Source organism: Biomphalaria glabrata, chromosome 2 (genome assembly GCF_947242115.1).
Source record: "Biomphalaria glabrata chromosome 2, xgBioGlab47.1, whole genome shotgun sequence".
Classification (NCBI taxonomy): Eukaryota; Metazoa; Mollusca; class Gastropoda; family Planorbidae; genus Biomphalaria; species Biomphalaria glabrata.
This window is the reverse complement of record NC_074712.1, coordinates 63,925,657-63,942,495: the sequence shown is the minus strand read 5'-3', so window position 1 is coordinate 63,942,495 and position 16,839 is coordinate 63,925,657. Positions and strand designations below refer to the sequence as shown.

At 34.6% G+C, this 16,839-nt stretch overlaps 2 long non-coding RNA genes across 4 annotated transcripts; one reads left to right on the top strand and one right to left on the bottom strand.

Annotated features, from left to right (window-relative positions):
• Nucleotides 1-4,756: 4,756 nt before the first annotated feature.
• Nucleotides 4,757-9,210, top strand: LOC129924793 (uncharacterized). Of its 2 annotated transcripts, XR_008776719.1 has the most exons (4): nucleotides 4,757-4,947; nucleotides 6,492-6,637; nucleotides 7,115-7,224; nucleotides 8,066-9,210. It is a non-coding gene; the product is annotated as an uncharacterized LOC129924793 (long non-coding RNA). The 2 variants fall into 2 exon arrangements; XR_008776718.1 differs by lacking the exon at nucleotides 4,757-4,947 and having other exon boundaries at nucleotides 5,855-6,637.
• On the bottom strand, nucleotides 8,846-10,852 carry LOC129924794 (uncharacterized). 2 transcript variants are annotated; one of them, XR_008776720.1, is made up of 3 exons: nucleotides 10,422-10,852; nucleotides 9,311-9,378; nucleotides 8,846-8,983 (listed from the first exon to the last, which is right to left on the bottom strand). It is a non-coding gene; the product is annotated as an uncharacterized LOC129924794 (long non-coding RNA). The 2 variants fall into 2 exon arrangements; XR_008776721.1 differs by having other exon boundaries at nucleotides 10,637-10,852.
• Nucleotides 10,853-16,839: the final 5,987 nt, after the last annotated feature.

Sequence of the window (16,839 nt, the reverse complement as noted above, 5' to 3'; positions counted from 1 at the left end):
TCCTTCTTCTATTCATTTATGTCCATGTTTTGTCAATTTCTTCATCCCAGTACACTTTTTTTTGTATTTTATGTTTCTAACATCTACATACTAAGGCATTTTTTTAAAAATTAAAAGTGTTTGACATTTTTCTTTCTGAAACTACTACAGAAATTGATAAACTGCTGATAACAAACACTATAAACGATTGGGCTGCGATTTTTAAGAAAAAAGTAATATTATCAAAGATGTAATGTAGGTTTCGAGTTAGAGGCTGAAAGAATAATTCAAGAAATTGATATAGTAGTATTTTATTTTGTATTTGTTGCTAAACTAAAGAGCAGTGTCGCCCCGGGCTTGCATTTACAACATGTTTGTCACTGACCACATCACTGCAGAAATTTGTCGAGTCCGATGGAATTGAACCACTGCTGCTTCATTATGCACCGTGGGCAGAATTTCATGGAGCCAAACTTTACTGCCGCGTGAGCTTGGCCAGGTTGGGCATCATTGCTCTAGGTTTATTTCAGGCTTTGAAGAACACAAAAATCTGCCATGTTGTGTGGGCAGCGAAAGTTTGGGTGTGACATGTTCCTATTTATAGTCTTTCTCTTCTGGTTGGTTTAGTGAGTAGACACTTGTTTTGGCATGTACACTATTTAAAGAATGTATTTTGTCGATATGCCCAGAAATGTATTTGAGTCAGCTATATTACAAGCGGGTCTCTAAGCTTGCATTGTGTAATTCTAGCAATCCCATGGTCATGTTATATGTGTCAATGTTTATTTTAATTACAGAACTAAAAAAGCTTAATTGGTAAAAATATATCTAGGCTAGACATGAATGGATCAGTTTAGGAGTTGTCTAACTAATATAGGAGTTTGGTACATTTCAGGTTTGATCCAGTAAGTTTCACTCTGCTACTGTGATCATACTTTTTTTTTTTTCTTTTTTTCTTCCAAAAAAAATTAATCATTAGTTGCTTTCTTCATCTGTTGATATTGTTCTTTAGGGCAAAAATTTTGAAACCTTATTTTTTTTTTAAATGGGTGTTAGCCATTATGCTCACCACTAATTACCTTCATATACAAGACAAGTCACCTTCGCCTGTTTTGTAAACTTCTAAGAAAAACTTGTCCCACTTCGACGACGTGCCGACATTTTTAAACTAGACTAATCAGATTTTAAATCATGGGTCCAAATGTTCTAAAATGGGTTGTTGTTTTATGACTGGCACTAAATCTAGAATTACAGTAGATGTCCTACTGCAGTGTTTCCCAAACTTTTTCCTTCATTCACATTCTGGGTATTTAGCGGAACACTTTGGTTTTTTTTTTTTAGACAGATGAATTGACATGGTGGCTTGCTAGCTAATTATTCCAGCAGTGAAACTCCGCCTAGTGTTCTGCGGAACACAGTTTGGGAAACACTAAAGCATAATGTCACACTAGCACACTGAGTCAACATTTGAAGGCTTTAGAGATCCAGTTGTTGTGTATGTAATGTAAAGGCTGTGTATATTATATTATGTATAACTTGGTACGTCTATTTCTATTGGCTAAGATAATCAACCCTGTCACAATGTATGTTTGGTACATTTATTTTTCGATTGGCTAAGATAATCAAGCTGTGACATTGTATGTTTGATAGTTGCATTTAGAATCAATTATCTAAGGTCAGTGTTCTCTCTGTAGACATCATTCTAAAACAATAAATGCATGCCTCTCACTCAGATTTGCCTTTTTTTTTTTTTTTTTTTTTTTCTTTATTGAGGGTTTTGTTTAGTTGCATAAACTGCTTGACTATCTTAACAAGTGGAGGGTAAGTACTCCCCCTCCCCCCCCCCAATCAAAACCTTGTCACTTTTAATTCAATATTTAGCTTGAACTGAGTCTTAAATGCAGGACTGAAGCTTTCTTCCAAACACCCTCTAGCCTCATGTCTGCTATATTATTAATTAGGATTTAATTACAACACTGATGTTTTAAATACAACCCCATTTTATTGACATGCACAACTGAACAGGAGACTATACTACACACTAATAACATACTTGAGAAAAGCAAGTGTACACACTGAACAGTAGAACAAGGGAGATTACAAGAAAAATAACAAATACATATAAATGTAACAATGTCTTCAAAAGAGATGTAACCAGAGTGCTCTGATAATACAAAAGTAACATGGAGACAGATTATACAAAAGTTACAATAATTTGTTTGCACTATCTCCATCTAATTCTTAAAAATTTACAAGTTCATATTTGAAAAGGTAAAGACATTTAAATGTGTATTTTTATAATGTAGTGTCTAATTGAATCCTAAAGTTTGACATGCACCCTCTTGGCAAGTGGCAGACTTACGCTTCAATATGTAACATTACATTTGGACAATGTTTTTTAGGATTTATGTTTGAACAGTAAATATTGCAATCGTTAATCATTTTTCAACTTTTGTATAATTTAATTAAACAAACCCAAGATTATGTCGTCTGCTTATCATGTCTAGATAATTAAGAGACTTGCGCTGAAATTTTTGATTAAAGTGAGGAGGATTCGAGCAGCATGTCGACCGACCTCTCTCTCGCCCTAAAGCCCGTCCTTTTCCAGAAGCAAGATTTGGTCAAGACGACCGGGGACAAGTTTGGTTGCAGTGGATGACCAGAGACCTTCTGTGTGTCTTGTCTTGCTCTAGAGTGCTTCACATGTCTAAATATTCCTTATTTAAAAGACTTTTTTTTTTTTTTTAGTTGCAATGCTCATTGGATTGTCATCAATGTGAAGTATCTGTAAGAACTTATAGAGCATTTGTAGTGTAGTAGTTTGTATAGGCAAGTTACATACAGGCCTAATATTAAATTATTTTTCAGCACCATATGTTTGCCTATGTCAACTCACTCTGTCTGGTACACATTTTGATCACGTCATTTCCTTGGCATTTAAGTGTAGTCTGGGTGTTTCATCAGGCTGTTTTTTAAATATATAATCCCCGCATTTTAAGGGAGTTTTCGGTCTTGGCAATTTTCTCCAATACTGACATAAAAGGAAACATCTAGGCCTGAAGACTGTAACCGGAATATCCATGGGGCAAGGTGGGGTTGGCCAATGGTCCATTCTCCGCCATCCATAGAGCTCTCCAAATGGAACTTTTCTGCAGTAGAAAGCTTAAAGTGGACTGTGCCCTGGGTATGCCCTGTGGAATCGTCACATCCTGGATCCAGGCCCCTTCACGAAATCACATTCACCAGATCCAGAAAAAACCTTCATGATGGGTTTAAGAAGAAGAAGATCACGTCATTTCTCCCTCTTCCCATTCATGGATCAAAAGAATCTCTCTATCTTATTCTATCTTAAAAAATACCATAGACTATATAGTCTATGTAAAATACAGACATTACATACAAAAAAAAGAAGAAGAGGATAACGTCCCCTGCGTGTTACTAGGTCATTCTAGTCACGCATGTGAATCAATGACTTAAATTCTGCCAAGTCATTGGTTTTCTTGGCTGACTCAGGCAACCCATTCCCTGCTTTAAAAGCATTTGTACAAGTTTGTCCTAGCATATGGAACAGGTAGTGTCCCTTTTTTCCTTTGTGTCTTTCTGAGTATTTCATTGGGTTCTGTATTTGAAGATTATGGTTCAGTGCTTTGTGTATAATTTCTACTTTAAGTTTACTCTCTAGTGCTGGGCCTGTAATAATAGAAGTCTAGTTGGGCTACACACTAAGAAAAGATTGAATAACTATTCAACGTTTGAATAACTGTTCAACGGTTAACTTTTCATTTTCATTATGACCAATCTGTCTCTATCAGCCCTCTAGTCTCAACTTCCCCGTCTCACAGTCATAAACACACTTGCTTAGCAGTTCATTCATCCAGTCACCCAGCTTGTCCATACACATTTACACGATATAGTAGGCCTACTAGCTACTACTAATCACTCAAAACAAACACACTATCACAAGGCACACCTCGGGCTCAGGGCCTGGATGGTTGTTACACTTGCCCTTATATTTTTTTAAAATAATGTTGTTCATCTGTGAATACGATTATGATCTCGACCAAACATATTAAAAACACATTCATATTAAAACGCACTAAAACTAGATATAGGTCTCACTACAAATTTTAGAGGCAACCAAAAGTGGGAAAAGCCGCTGTTAGTTTGTGTGGACTTTTCCCCCGTCCGTCCGTCCCATTTAGATCTTAGAAACTACTAAAGATATAAAAAAAAATACGATACCATGATGTTTTAGACAAACCTAAGGAAAATTCAGGAGCTGGTGACCCTTTGGCAGATTGTGGCACACTGTTCAAAAAGCCTGGCAGAGTCCTGCGGAGCTACTGATGCCAACCTGTATCAGCTATTCCGTTCCTTTGGTCACATCAGCTGCGTGGCGAGGGGGGAAATGTTGTGTGGGCGACATCGTTCCTACCATAAACAATGCCCAGGCTTTCATCTCGCTTGTTCGAGATGAGCCATAGTCGTTCTACGACTAAAGGAGGCCAACAAGACAAAGTTCTGATGCAACGACTACTTGTTTTAAAAATTTTTTTACGTAAAAATAGGCCTTACACAAGTTGTTCAACTATTCACTATCAATAGTAAAAACAACAACACGGAAAGACTTTATTAGTATGGACCATAGACTATATATAGTCTATGGTATGGACAAATACAATTCGATATATTTTAGGAATATTTATTTATTGTCATTTTCTAAAAAAAAAAAATAATAAAATAAAATGTTCAATTTTGTTTTAAACATAGACTATATATTACATGGACTGCCAACACTAAGGAAACTAAGCATAAGTTCCATTCACCGAGGCGTCCTTGGTTGCATGGTAAATTGACTTCCGGTAGAATTTTTTTACTATATAAAGAAACCATTCCCGAAGATTTTTATCACCACTTTTACAGCAAATCATAAATGGAAACTTAATTGTCATATACGATGTTACAGAGGTAAGTGTGCACAAATCAATTTGTGACTTAGACCTGTGACTATAAAGCTTTGTAACTGATTCTTAGCCAATATAGACTAATTAGCCAAGCCTTTATTTCGTGTATTCTTGTTTACGACATTGATTGTTTGCTAATTGGTGCTGCCAGATTGGATTATTTGTTTTTCTTTTTTTTTCATCACATTTGATAATTATTATCATTATTTTTACAATGTATATTTTAAATGTGATAAGCGATTTACTGAAAGAGTCAATACATTTCTGAGAGTGTCATTTATTAATTTTGTATATAATGGGTGATATAGGCCTAAGTTAAGTCTGTGAATGAGTCAGTCTAAATAAAATAACAATATAGTGAGTCAATAAGCCTACAATCTTACATCTTTACCATCTTTGTTTAGATCTACAAATATTTTTTTTATTCAATTTGATTTTAATTTCAAGATAATGTGCATTTTTATCTATAGTAATGGAAAATCAACCATAAAAAAAAAATCAACGATGTATGTATGACTAACTGAAAAATCTGCATAAAAATTTCGACCTTCAAGTTTTTAGTGTTTTTTTTTTTTAACTAACTAGAATCCCAAATAACATCCAATTCTTCTAAAAGCTATAAAAAGATCTGATATTGTTTCGAATATTTCTTCGCCCAATAAAATTTTAGAATCATTAGGCTCTACTTCAATAGAAAGTGATTGTACACATAAACATGTAGACTTTCACCCAGATGTAGTGACCTATGGCTATAAACTTTATCTACAAATACGACCTTACACACAACACACTACTACACTACTATATATATATATATATATTATATATATATATATATATATATATATATATATATATATATATATATATATATATATATATATATATAAAATAGAACACTAAACACTATTTATGTAAATGCCCATTTTTAAGTTTGTAAAATAATAATTTGTTTTTATAAAAAATCTGGCTATGCCTGTAGTACTCTTAACAAAATTATGACTAAAAATATTATGAACGTCGAGTCGCTAGATTCATCATCTATGTGTGTCTGATAAACCCAGAGAATCAGAATGAAGATATAGAATCTATATAGGCCCCCTATTATATAGAATCTAGCTCTAGTTGACTCTAGACTAGATCTAAGATAATTTCAAGTCTAGATGATCAGCTTCATCTTACCTTGATCATGATGATTAATTTTAATCTGACTTCCTGACTTGTTAACAGTTAACTTAAACTAAAAAAAGTTAAACTTCGTCTTACTTAGCCCTTAGCTTCTTCATATGTGAATCATGAATGGAAGTGCTTGGCTCACAGTGTCACAGATCGTTCTTTAAACTATTTGAAGATCTACTTTATCTTTACTAACGACTCTAATCTATATCTAGTTTATATCTATATTTTATATGATAATAATAGACCTAGACTCTTATACTTTTAATAAAGTTATAAGATCTAGAATCTGTATCTAGATCTATTCCCATTTATACACTGATAATACACTACAAATTTAATGTTTCTAAAGTACACAAAGGATGTTGAAAGGTACCCAAAGGGCTCTAATTGCTACCATTCAATGTGTGGAATCAAGTATTTACCCAGATACTGCCACAATATGTTCTTATTATTTTCAAAGGAGTTTTCACACAGTGCCAGAACTTCTGGCAGAAGCTGTATAAATACATTTAACAGTAAGTTTTTAAGTAATTAATCATTTATTTTTAAACGTTATGTAAGTCTATTTTAATTGTAAGAATCCATGTGCTATTTTATTTGAAGCTAATTTATAGGTGAATATTTACACAATATTGTTGTTATGTTGTAAATAAAACATATTATATCCCCTCCAGCCTGTGCAGGGTATTTCTAAAGTGATAATTGGCTCATGCAGGCCAATACCACTCTTTTGTTATCTAAGGTGTTTTCCTTCAAATTATAATTTCTTGCATAAGAATTAAATATATTATGCAACCATTCTCAATTAGAAGTACAGATTAACCAGTTATCTTGGTGGAAAAGGATGTCAGATGAGTTGAGAAAATGCTTAAAGAAAGTCTTTACATAATTCTTTGAACTAAGTCACTATAAATATTTTGGAGATTTTTAAAATTTAATTAGAATTTTATTATTGCTCACATTTAAAGCAATTGTTCTTTTCTTTTCCGCAGATGTATATTTCAAGAAGAAATGATGCTTTCTTATTTCTAAGAGTTTATCAATAGAATGAATGCCACAAAACTCACTTGTTATGCCAGAAACTCTTCCTACGAAACTTCCAGTAAGTAAAAAAAAAAGTAAAGTTTCCCTTTCAGACCTTGTGATCGATAGGGCAGATGATGTAAAGATCATCTGTTTCTGACCATTCTGTTGCCTACGGTTAACGAGGGTGTCATGTGGCCAGCACAATGACCAACCGCCATTACTTTCCCCAACTAATGTCAGGTACCCATTAGAGCTGAGTGGACTCAGACTCAAATTAAAAATTCCAGTCTTCACCAGGATTTGAACCCCGGTTCGGTAGCCAAGCGCTTTACCGCTAAGCCACCAGGCCTCCTTCCAGTAAGTAGGGCAGCTTAAAATTTAATACTTTTATCTTAGTGCAAAAAGAATAAAAGCTGTCTTCAAATGCTCCCTTTAAATTTGCAAAGATATGTTTATAATTTAATGTATGCAGTAAAAAATTATGTTTCAAACACTCAGTACAATATTCAATGACTCTCTTTATTTGGGTTACCTCAGCATGCTTGTGCAGAAAATTTCCTGAATTTTTTAAAAAATCTGTTCCCTTCACTTTCAAGTGCATTTAATCATTCATTAAATTTTCCTAATATTACTGAATATAATGTCAAAGATTAAATATTGTTATTATTATACTATTCCTTTTTTTTGTAATATTTTTGTTTCATAATATGTTCCCATAGCATTTTTTGTGTAAAACCTCTAATATACTTTACTATACTCCTAATATACTTTTTAAGGAACTGTTTTGTTAGATGTTTTCAGAATTGATTTTATCCGTAAAGGACTTGAACATATGGAAGTTTGGTACTATATGAAACTAAGATTGAATTGGTGACTTGTTATGAATTTAATGTATGTTGTTTCTATTCCATCAACAGTACTAGAATTTGTCCAGTGCCTGTGATCCTCTGAGTTGAAGGAGAATGTGCTCCATAATACCTACTAGGAGCTTGCTGATAGCTGGAAGTTCATGAATACTATGTTGTCCTTGATTTGATGATTCTGAAAACTACCATTTCTGAAGACTTGAGCATTATTTCTATAATTTAAAAAAATCTTTTCAGGAAATATTGTGTTTATAATATTAAGAAAGTGAAGATAATATTGTTCTTACTAATATTATTAACTTATTAAAATAGAAAGCACATCATTACCAATATTCACTTGTCAATAAATGTTAGCATTATTCAATTTTTAGTTGCATGTTCAGACTATTAAATTTTATTATTTAAATTATAGCAACTTTCTCTTTCAGTCAAGCTTAAGATACATTCCTGTAAAAAGTCTATAATAATAAGTTAATGTCGATGTAGTATTGTTCAGACACTTACAAGTTTAATCATCTATACTTCACAAAAAAAAAAGTGTTTGAATGGTTTTCATTTGTTTGTACATCAAATATGTATTAATATAATTATCATTTTAAGATGAAACATTAAATACTGAAGATGACCATTTCAATTTCTGATGTAGGCCTATTCTCATTTCATCAAATAAACAGAATATTATCTGAAATTTCATCCCTTCATGGTAACTGTAACTGGCTTCATAAACAAATGGAGTGATGACTGGGTTGACTATACATTTTTGTATAAATAATGCATCAATGAATGTAGCTTAGATTGTTCTTTTCCTCATCTTGAAATGTGTGGACTGATAATTAGCTGTTGCATGATACTCTAAATGACAAATATCTTCTACTCATTACAATAGCACATTTCCATGCTGTTTGGCTAAGTGGAAGCAGATAAAATTTGTTCCTCTATTAGCTGTAAAATCTCGAAATTCATGAGCAGCTGAGAAGAAAAGAAATTCAAACTAGTTTAGACATGTTATAAATATATATATATTTGCTAATTAAAAAATGTAAGACTACTTTATGTTACAACAATGGACAGCATCTTTAAAGTTGATTTCAATGCAATCACAAGAAATAATTTTTTCTCTACAATTAGGCCTGCTTTAATGATTTTTTTTTAATGTAAATAAATTTTATGCATAGGATTAAATATAACATGTACTTTATGAGATTTTTTACCTATTATTTCACAATTACAAGTAATTTAAAGTGATACATGTATTGATAACACAATGTTATTGGAGAAAGTAAAAAAAAATCTCACTTGTAGTAGATCCCTTTCAATTTGAAAGTTAGTGACAATCAAATCAGGTTTGTGGAAGTAGTATGCTCCTTTTAGTAAAAAAAAACAATGAAAAATGCATTATAAAAAGTTTTCGCTTTAAATAAAATTTCTCTTGGGTGACTTGAGTAGAAAGTAATAGAAATATGAACTTCATTTAGCAATATGCTCACACTAAGCAGAAGTGGTTTTTACTAGTGAAAATTGTCTGTCCAAATAAGCTATTGAAACTACTGTAAAGTTTGACAGTTCTTCCTCTAAGACTTTTAGGTACCGGTATTATCTATCAAGAGCAGGGTAAAACAAGGATGGGTTTTGGCCATCAACACTATTCGGTATTGTTTGGTCTGTACTCTCATAGCGCCTTGGAAGATGGAGTATATATCCACAGTAGATCGGATGGAAGGCTTCTTAAACTGGCTTGACCAAAACGAGGAGACGACATATCCTGATTAGGGAACTGATGTTTGACGACGATGCGGCTTTCATTACCGTTCGCAGTAATGATTACAAAGGCTAGTCAATACTTCAACAGCTGCAGGTCAATAGTTCAGTCTTACAATAACTCTCACCAACACAGAAAAAAGGGCATAAAAAGTCACCATCATCGAACTCCATTTGAGTGAGGGCTTGAGAGGCTCAAATCTTCTCTTGCAAAAGCCCTGGACAGAAACCCTGCTGTATTGCGTAGTGCATACATGTCACCATACAGATCGAGAATTTTAGGTTCTGACCTGTTGAGACGGAGATCAGCAAGTCTGGGGCAGTCAAACAGAATATGAGGCACGGGGGCACCGGGATTCGAAATTGGCCATAGCCGTGAGAAACATGAGGCAACAGGACAGTGGCCTGTCCTGCACTGTGTTATAATAACTTGCCATAAAACATCACAGAATGTACTTTTTCTATTTTATCAACGACATCATCTAAATGCCAAACATACTTTTCTTACATTTTTCAACTCGGAGAAAACTTTACATCTAGACTTATTACCTTTACTTTAGGCCTACACATAATATAGGACTTTTTTAAAACTTATATAAGAAAGGTCATTTTAGCCTATTATAGTAAGAGCATATAGATTTAAACGTACCGGGTTATCCTTCTGAATAAGTCTTACTATTTGGTTTATATATATATATATATATATAGGCTATGCTCTCACAAGAACCTCAATTCAATCAATGTCGTAAACAAGAAAATACACGAAATACAGGCTTGGCTAATTAGTCTATATTGGCTAAGAAAATCAGCTATAAAGCTTTACAGTTATAGATCTAAGTCAGAAATTGATTTGTGCACACTTACCTCTGTAACATCTTCTATAATAATTCAGTTTCCATTCATAATTTGCTGTAAAAGTGGTGGTAAAAATCTTCGGGAATGGTTTCTTTATACGTAAAAAAAAATCTACCGGAAGTCAATTTACCACGAAACTAAGGACGCCTCCGTGAACGGGACTTGTTTATTGAAAAATATAGGCTTAGTGCGTAGAGTTGGCAGTCCATGTAATATATAGTCTATGGTTTTAAATAAGTTGAATATAATTTAAGACAACATTTAAGGGGCGGATTCACCTCAATTATATCAATTATTTAATTTTTTAAAAATACATTTTTCAAATATGGTTTCTAATGATTATCTATCAATTTCTTTACAGTTTTTCCATTATTGTTAGTTATATTAGATGTTTTAAAATATTTAAAAATAATTTTTACAAAATATCAAGTGTCCCTAATTAATACGCAGTGTTTCATATTAAACAGCTGGAGAGCAATATATAAAATAGCAGATAGGCCTACACTTACACTTTTAACTAAAGGGAAAAGTTCCTTCCTTGGGACCCTTGTAAGAGAGATTGACCCCTCAGAAAACCATCAATTAGATAATCCGTCAGTAACATCAGTTAGGTCCGGTTGAACAGGTTCACATTACAACAATAACTTCAATAAGTTCGTTGAATACATATAAATATTAACAATGCAATAATTATAATTTAAACAAATCTGCGTAACCTGTCGTTAGAGTAACAATATAACAGTTTCGGCAGGACTTTCAATATGTAACATCTTTGCAAAGATAGCTAGGGTTGTGGGTGCTAATATTTTAGGCTTCGATCATAGCTTCTGATATTCTTGCTGAAAATATTGAAAAGTGCGTATTTTACCTACCCGAGTGGACCACTTCGGGGGCTGATTTTGAGTTTGTGTTTCCACACAAACTATCTTTGTAACCTTGATTTAACTATTTATTTTTTTCGCAATCATTTTCGACTACTGATCTATCTAATGGTCTTTTTGTAGAAAGAAAAATCATGTGAAAATGGTAATTTAGAAAATAATCATTACCAAATCTATAACAATGTTGTTGTTTTTTTAAAGTATATTATTACAATGTTGTTGTTGTTGTTAGAGTATATTGTTACTCAAACAACGTAACAGTCAGTCAGAGAGAAGATTTGTGATCGGGACATTGAACTCATGTGTGTCACACTTAGGCCTTGATCCCATTAGCCAAGAGAAGTCACACAGGCGTGTAGTGTCATTGTTTACACACCACCCACCACCCCCTTAGCTGTTAGTACATTTTTTCTATTTAAAAACAAAATTAATTAATTATGACGAATAGATTTACTTGGCCTAATTGGTTGATTTTTTAAAAATTTGATTCATATGTGTCATGGGGCAGGAGCTTGTATGCAAAATTTGATGATCGGGTGAGTTAACTCTTTCTCTCCGTAATTATTTACCACATTCTGGTGGAATCAACGTTGGTGTCAGTTAGGAGAGAAAGAGTTAAATTGGCCGAAATATCGATTGCGAAAATCCAAACATACAAGAAACAGAGAGAGTAGACTTTATAGAAGCGTTGCAGAAGAAATAAAAAAATTCTAAACATAATTTAGAATTCATGACTACGATTGTTATAGGCCTATCTATATTTTGAAAAATAAATATATTTGCTTAATATACATTGTTAGATATACCTGTAGGCAAAACAAACTATAGCTCTGGGCCTCCATTTTCTTGGGGAGGGGGGTGGGATAAAGGTTTCGAGGATATTTTCGAATAGAAAAATAAAGGTTTCGAGGATATTTTCGAATAGAAAAATAAAGGTTTCGAGGATATTTTCGAATAGAAAAATAAAGGTTTCGAGGATATTTTCGAATAGAAAAATAAAGGTTTCGAGGATATTTTCGAATAGAAAAATAAAGGTTTGGAGGATATTTTCGAATAGAAAAATAGAGGTTTCGAGGATATTTTGGAATAAAAAAATAAAGGTTTCGAGGATATTTTCGAATAGAAAAATAAAGGTTTCCAGGATATTTTCGAATAGAAAAATAAAGGTTTCGAGGATATTTTCGAATAGAAAAAAAAAGGTTTCGAGGATATTTTCGAATAGAAAAAACAAAACCTAGTGAAATACTCAGAAAGACAAAGATAGAGGCGCAAGTGCTCCTTCTTCCCAAGTGCCATTAAACAATGGAATAGGTTGCCCGAATCAGGCAGGAAAACCAATGACTTAGCAGATTAACATGCATGACTAGATTGACATATGAACTAATCATCTTCTTTTCTGAAATAACGTTTGTACGATATAAGATAAGATTATCCTACGTACCCAGTTAGGTTGGGGGGGGGGAATGGATGGAGAAGTGGATTTATTTATATCTCAAAAAAAGATTAGGGGCTATTTTAAGTCTAGATCAGGTTATACTAGAAGATATAAAAGCCTACGCCTAACGGATATTTGTGTGTCGGGTCTGTTTGGATTGTTGGTGGCGCCGGGTCATGAGGATCTGGGTGGGCTAGTGTTCTAGCGGTTTGTTCCCTTAGCACCGCGTTGCTTCTAGGCGGAGTTGTCGAATCGGCGTGTTTATATTTCTCGCTCAGGGACTTTCCCTTTTTTTTGCTATATTTAATTCACCATTTTCTCTAATTGAAAATTTAGTCTCTGGCAAATACATAAGCTTTAGAACAGAGGTTCTCAATCTTTTTTGACTTGGGAACCCCTTTATAAAGTCATAACTTGCCCACGGATCCCCTAATGGATAATTTGTTTGTGTATTTCTGTCCGGCACAATATTGTTTGTAGTTGGCAACAGTAAATCTCACTCGCACCAAGTTCTGTCGATTTCTTTGCTTTGCGATGAGGTTCAGTACTGCAGTAAATCCACATTTTATCAAACAAGAAGACGCGAAAGCAGTCAACAACTACTGTAGGCCTACCCATAATGCTGGATATAAAATTGAAATCTGTTTTTGAAACCAGAATTTTTTGATATTTTTTTAAGACATTGGTTTAAGTTCCTCGTTCATGCTCTGATCTGAGTTTAAGGTTGGGAATATTTAAGAGTAGGATATCTTCAAAACTACGCAATAGACGCACTAAGCAGTAGTCTGTGGCGGGCTGATCATTATTCAAATTATCCGATTGGAATAAGAAGCTATTTGGTTAAGTGTATACACTTTTCTTCTTTTTTTCAGACCCCCCCCCCCCTACGGTCGACTCGAGGACTCTGTAGGTCTATAGTCTGAGAACCTCTGCATTAAAACACAGAAGGAGACTAGATGAAAGTAGACTTATACATCATATATATAGGCCTAATGCAGGCTAAGAAAAACTTACGAAACAAATATGAGGTGAATTGATTTTGAATTAAATAGATAAATACACCAAATAAACTATATCGTGGAGGCCATATTGAAAGATTACTCTTGCTAACCAACTATATATAGTTCGTCCGTCGTGGTTCGATGATGAACACATTGCACTGGGGTTTTATGCCTCCTCATGTGGCTGGTGAGACCTATGTGAGCCCGGAATGTTCGGCTGCACACTGGGCAGGTTATTCCAGCTGGAGCTAGTGTCGTGGGCATTGCTTTTCTTCTCTGGCGTTTTTCTTCTGCCAGCGTTGTTCTCTTTTCCTCAGCAACCTGTGCGCCAGTTTTCACAGCGCGACGCCATGAAGCTCTGTCATGTGCTTCTGTCTCCCATGTGGCTGTGTCTATGCTGAACGCCTTCAGAAAAGCTTTGAGGGTGTCCCTGAAACGCTTTCTTTGAAAAACAAGTTGCTGACCTCTTCTCAATATATGTCAACCTAACAAAGGCATTCGACACTGTTAGCAGAGAAGGACTCTGGAAGATTATGTCAAAGTATGGCTGTCCACAGAAATTCATAACCATGGTGAGACTATTTCATGATGGCATGAAGGCTCGTGTGCTAACCAACGAAATAATAATGAATTACTTAGCGCTATATGAAAGAAATAGTGTGTGTTCTTTTGTTTTCTATGTGTTGTCTCCCTTGTTCTCATCTAAACTGTTGCGACGTCTAGAAAACATCATTAAAAAAGCATCAAAAATTACACTCACAACATTACCACATTTAAAGGAACTTTTTGAACAAACGTGCCAAAGAAAAATCGAAAAAATCTTGGAAGACAACGGCCACCCGCTCCATCAAAACTACGTCAGGTCGTCGCGAAGTGGGCGACTGCTGTCAATCAAAACAAGAACGGAGCGGTACAAAAACTCGTACGTACCTCACTCGGTCAGACTCTATCACCGCCACTCATTGATCAGGGAACATGAAATGCACCAAGATACATGTGTGTAGTCGCTGAATGCACTCTTTATGTTGTCTGTTGTATTTATGTGTATTTTTCTGTTGTGTTGTCTTTATATGAGAGACGAGTCCTTGTAATCACAACAAAGTTCCATAAGGATCAATAAAGCAGTCTTAGTCTTAGTGTTAGTCTTGTTCTAATGTTTTCTTTGTGTTGTCCCCCTTGTTCTAATGTTTTCTTTGCTAATGTTTTCTTTGTGTTGTCTCCCTTGTTCTAATGTTTTCTTTGTGTTGTCCCCCTTGTTCTAATGTTTTCTTTGTGTTGTCCCCCTTGTTCTAATGTTTTCTTTGTGTTTTCCCCCTCGTTCTAATGTTTTCTTTGTGTTGTCCCCCTTGTTCTAATGTTTTCTTTGTGTTGTCCCCCTTGTTCTAATGTTTTCTTTGTGTTGTCCCCCTTGTTCTAATGTTTTCTTTGTGTTTTCCCCCTTGTTCTAATGTTTTCTTTGTGTTGTCCCCCTTGTTCTAATGTTTTCTTTGTGTTGTCCCCCTTGTTCTAATGTTTTCTTTGTGTTGTCCCCCTTGTTCTAATGTTTTCTTTGTGTTGTCCCCCTTGTTCTAATGTTTTCTTTGTGTTTTCCCCTTGTTCTAATGTTTTCTTTGTGTTGTCCCCCTTGTTCTAATGTTTTCTTTTTGTTGTCCCCCTTGTTCTAATGTTTTCTTTGTGTTATCTCCCTTGTTCTAATGTTTTTTTTGTGTTGTCTCCCTTTGTTCTAATGTTTTCTTTGTATTGTCTCCCTTGTTCTAATGTTCCGTGTATTCAAGTGTTTCTTCTTTTATTGTTCTGTGTTGTCCCCCTTGTTCTAATGTTTTCTTTGTGTTTTCCCCCTTGTTCTAATGTTTTCTTTGTGTTGTCCCCCTTGTTCTAATGTTTTCTTTGTGTTGTCCCCCTTGTTCTAATGTTTTCTTTGTGTTGTCCCCCTTGTTCTAATGTTTTCTTTGTGTTTTCCCCCTTGTTCTAATGTTTTCTTTGTGTTGTCCCCCTTGTTCTAATGTTTTCTTTGTGTTGTCCCCCTTGTTCTAATGTTTTCTTTGTGTTGTCCCCCTTGTTCTAATGTTTTCTTTGTGTTTTCCCCCTTGTTCTAATGTTTTCTTTGTGTTGTCCCCTTTGTTCTAATGTTTTCTTTGTGTTATCTCCCTTGTTCTAATGGTTTTTTTTTTTTTGTGTTGTCTCCCTTGTTCTAATGTTTTCTTTGTATTGTCTCCCTTGTTCTAATGTTCCGTGTATTCAAGTGTTTCTTCTTTTATTGTTCTGTGTCAGCCTTTTATTATTGGCGTGGGCGCCATGGCCAAGTGACCTTACGTTCTAAAGGGCAAATGATGTTAAGGTCATCTGTTTCTTTTGCCAACGGTTAACGAGCAGGCGTCATGAGGGCCAGCACAACGACCAACCGCGTTTACTTTCCCAAAGACACCAGGTTCAGAAGCCAAGCGCTTAACCACTCAGCCACTGCGCCACGATGACCTTGTGAGATGGGCAGTTAAGTAATGGATGAAGAGTTGTATCTGTAAATTGAAGTCCATATGCCTGAGAAAATGGCGAGGAGTGAAACTGAATCACTAGCAATATATTTTTTGATGGGGGACCATCACGTGACTTGAATATGAATGTAAAGTACAAGCATATGTTAATGTATATGGTAGCAGGGAGTTTTTCACATTACGAGATTCCCCATCCCAAGTGTTATACTTCATTCATTTAGTAAGTGAGCATATTAGATTAGATCCTTTCAAAACCATACAATAAATTATTCATATAGCTGGCTACTTCCGATACATAATTAAACTTAAAACAATGCTCTTGAGGAGAGATGTAATTGGATGCCCATCACTTGGCATATAATTTGTGGGCCGGATTGTATAGAAATGCCCGGGTCGATTTTGA